Genomic DNA, 4,742 nt, shown 5'->3' on the forward strand with positions numbered 1-4,742 from the left:
GAGGAGGAGGAGGAGGAGGAGGAGGAGGAGGAGGAGGAGGAGGGGGTGGTGGTGCCATGGCGTGTGTACTGTATAGAGAAACTGGACACGCGGAGTCGGTGCGGGTGCGTATTGTGTACGCCGCTGTGCGGTGTATTATTTCTGGACTAGTGTTACACGCACTGCGATGGAAGGAAATGTCATTCACTCGGCACCTAATGTGTCACACGGGTGCCCGTGAATGTTTACGAGTGGGTGGGAAACCGCAACATGTTCTGCTAGCATCTATGACAAATACGACATACGCATATACGCTCTCCTATGACACTATTTGTCATAGGAAGAATCTTCCTATGACAAATACGACATACGCATATACGCTCTCCTATGACACTATTTGTCATAGGAAGATTCTTCCTATGGCAAAGATTGGCGAGTCAGCTTCGTTCGGCTTTACAGCTGAAATTCACTGCTTGCGTTCATAATAGCGCTCCTAAACTCCTATGATGCGCACAACACATACAACAATATTATTTTGTCATAGGAAGAATCTTCCTATGACAAATAGTGTCATAGGAGAGCGTATATATGCGTATGTCGTATTTGTCATAGATGCTATAGCAGAAAAGGCTGGAAACCTGTACGTATAGAAGTCGTCACCCTCTGTCGCAGTCTACCACCACAGTCTGCACGTGGGTGGGTGCGTGCGTGTGCGTGCGTGTGTGTGTGTGTGTGTGTGTGTGTGTGTGTTCGTGCGTGCGTGCATTTTCGTGCATACGTGTGTGTGCGTGCGTGCGTGTGCGTGCGTGTGCGTGCGTGTGCGTGTGTGCGTGTGTGTGCGTGTGCGCGCGCGTGGGCGTGCATGTGCGTGTATGTGTGTGTGTATGCGACGTTTGTTCGTTTCCATTTTAATCCTGTCGCATTTATCTTAGTTATTTATGCTTCGAATTAATCTTGAGTTTAATTACGATAAGTTTAATTTTAAAAAAATGGGTGACGGAAACCCTCTATTACAGGCAGCGTGTCTGTCAGCCTAAACACGAACACAGGCTTCGTAATAGAGGCGTGTCGTTAACACCTACCGTTCTTACATTGTCAAGACACTACACTTTCATCGTAATATAAAGGATGGAGGATAGCGAAATACACTCAACCTAGTTACACCTACTGTCGATCTATATACTAGCAGGGGATAATAATAATAAATTTGACAAATTTAACAATTTGTTATTATTACCCCCTGATACTAGGGAGGTTCGGATAGACCGCAAAATGAATCATATATCGTCGCATGGGAACGTATCCGTTACTAAAAAAATTAAAGGAAATGAAAAAAATACTCTTAAAGTCAATATTTGGTAGCTTATAGCTGACTGTCTTCTTTAATTGAAATCCGAATCATTCTCACTAATATGTCGCCAGGTGTCACTGTTTAATAATCATAATAAGGATGTTGTTTTTTTGCACCCTGAAAATATTATGCGTACTATTGTTGTCACTATACGCGCATTATTACTGATCAAGATATTTCTAATTTCACTAAAAGATATTTGTAATAAAAAAAGGTCAAGATATTTGTAATCTCCCATAAGTAAAGTTTAGCGGATGTGTTCACCGTCTGTTTCATTGACAGACCGAGAGAGAAAGAGAAGGGGGAAGGCAGCAACCCGTGGTTTTTGAGTTTTTGTGTGTGTGTGTGTGTGACTCGGCTCCGGCGTTGTAATGAAGAACTGTTATAGCCTCCTGGGCAAAAATGCTTGCCATCAGAGAAGCGTAGAGTGTTGGACAAACATAATATCCACTCTGCAGTTTGCACAGGGCATGTGCTGTTAGCAGACTCAGCGTTGCCGCTAATGTTCTGCGCTTTTTCGGCATGGAAGAGCAGCGTCCGTGGTCTCTCGCACGCAGTCAGTCGTGCGCGCATGCTCTACTCTTTTTCGGCATGGCAGCGTTAGCTTCGCGCTCTCTCGCGCACACAGTCAGTCGTGCGCGCATGCTCCCGCCCGTGAAACGCACGATGTGATTCCCCAGTCAAAATAATATTGTCTTTGTTGCGCGTATTGCGGAATTGACAACACCTTTTGCAACGAGAAGAGGGGAAAAAAACTCGCTGGGAGCTCGTGGAAGTGGATGGATGGCGTGATGGCGTGTATGTACCGGCGGATTGAAATCCGAACAGGTGGCACTGTATTTGCATAGGCGGAACGAGATTTTAAGTCAAGATAGTGACTCGAGCGTGCATTTTAGATTGACTTTGTAAACGAGCAGTCACAGAGATGCTTCGTTTGCTTTACGGAGGCTGCATGGCGTCAGTGCCGTACCGTTCCGTGTTCATCGTTACGTACACGCAATGCAACGCGTATATAACCATGTGATGTAAGATAGCACATGTACGCATTGCTCTGTTTATCGTTTCCTTCGTAAGCGAGATGAAAGAATTTGATTTTTTCCAAAATGCATCGAATAAAATACGACGCCTGTGAAATCGAGTGACGTATGTTTTGCTTGCCAACGTAAAAAATTGTGTTCTGCGGAGCAGTCGAGATCCCCATCAAACTCGGTTTGATCAACTTTCTAACAAATGTGCGTAATGCTACAGCGTTATTTAGCATAAGCTTTCCGTAGCTTGTTGTGCTTGCATAAGTGGCGGGAACAATCAATCAGGCAATGTAAACAGACAATGACTTTATGCGATAACAGTTTCACTAATAAGGTCTTCAAATATTTGAAAAAAGGTGAGCACACTGCAGGTGACCACACAGCAGGGCTAATGGAAGATAAATTCGAGAATGGATCATAATTATGATTATCCACAATACCCGCGCAGGTGCCGATTTATTTACCCTACATAGTTTCTGGCTACACATAACGTTTTTCTTCGCAAGTGTATATACAGTGTAGATCACAGGTAGGATCGAGCCAGCGCCGCCAAACAGGTGGCCGGTCGGGCCGACATCTTGCGGTATCGGGCAGGTTGCCGGTCGCGCGCGGCCGAACACTTTCGACCGCCCTTTGTTGACGCGCTCTTCGTTCCCAGGATTTCGGAAGAAAAATCTCGGTGATATTCTCGCGTCGGCGCGCGCCCGCGCGCCGGCGAGCGGTCACGGGATATTCGTGTGGCGGCGGCACCGAGATGAAAGAGTTAGCTGTCGTTAAGCTTGGCGCGCGCGGGATGTGCGGTGAATGTCTGAGGTATAGGTCTTTACAGCGCACCGCCCGCACAATTCCAGGCGTCCAAAAGTAAAACGCTGGCTATTTGGTCGGCACGTCCGTACGCCCACGTTATATATATATATATATATATACAGTTCTATGTAATATATATATATCTATTATATATATATATATATATATATATATATTACTTATTATACATACACTGCCGCACGCACGCCACGCACGCCACGGCCGCGCGCACGCACACACACACACACACACACACACATGCAGGCACACACATATGTATATATATATATATATACGTGAGGCAGTTTCAGTTCAAAGGTGGGCGGTAATCATTGAGGTGCACGTAATCGTGTTAAGGGAGACCGCATCTATGACCGCACGTACGTAGAGCGTATTACCGTCTGCCCGCATGCTCATTCCTGCTCCTAAGCAACGCCAGACGACGTCGGCCCGCCCGTTAAAATAGCGTCAATGGATTTTTTAAAGGGAAATCGTAAGAGGATTTCAATGAAGCCGTTACGTGGGTCAGCGATCCCTGTTGTAGAATGAAAATGTATTATGTTGAATGAAAATGTTGTATAATTTTGAATGAAAATATTGTATAATGTTGTATATCGGAGTACTTGGAGTAATAAGCTGACTCTTATTGCTTATATATCTGTCAGCTTATTACTCCAATATCGTAACACTATGTAGCGTAATAGTGTGTGTGAGTAGGGAGTGCGACTGCGTTGTTGCGACGCAGCTCCATCTGGGATGCGGTCACGCGCACACACGCCCTGAAGATCGCACAAGAAAGATAGGTTAGCATTTATTGAGTCTGGTTAAACCCCTGTCTTGCCCGAGTCTCAATAGTACAAGCCTCAGTCTCAATAGTACAGAATGGTACATCTGTCGTTGTACGGTCTTCCTTCGTGCAGTATTTCACTCGCAAGCATCCATGGTCGGTTGCGAGGTCACTATATTCTATACGCCATATTGTTCGCGTACAGATATTTTCGCGAATTCAGACTTGACGGACAATTTCGCGAGTGGTTAATTTCGCGGTCGGTGAATTCCCGAATCAGTGACGAACAGCGTGTTGTTATTTTCGCAGTCGGGCACGCGTTCGCGAAATTCGCGAAAATTAAACCACCGCGAAATATACAGCGTATACAGTATACTCTCTACTCCCGGGTTAAATGATAGAGCATTGTACAGAGGCGATGATTTCAAATGTGCCAGCTGTCACACAAACTGCATTATACTCATGAACTCAGTTTTTTGTCTCAATTTCGCGCTGTAGCAGCCGAAGCACTGGGTTCTTATTTTAGGTGCTACGCATTTAAAACAATCCGGCTATTAGGTGTTTTTTTATCTGGCGATCAGATATAGTAGGCGCGCTGCAGCAGCCGTTGTCGCTGTCTCAGGGTCCCTAGCTTCGGCTGGAAACCAACACAGACATGCGATCACCGTGCATCCAACGACACTATACTTTAGGAGCGCATAGAGAGGGGCGAGTGAGAGAAAGAGAGAGAGAGAGAGAGAGAGGAGGGGAGGAGGGGAGAGAGAGAGGAGAGAGGAGAGAGAGAGAGCGA

Source organism: Priapulus caudatus, unplaced genomic scaffold (genome assembly GCF_000485595.1).
Source record: "Priapulus caudatus unplaced genomic scaffold, Priapulus_caudatus-5.0.1 Scaffold1500, whole genome shotgun sequence".
NCBI classification, from domain to species: domain Eukaryota; kingdom Metazoa; phylum Priapulida; class Priapulimorpha; order Priapulimorphida; family Priapulidae; genus Priapulus; species Priapulus caudatus.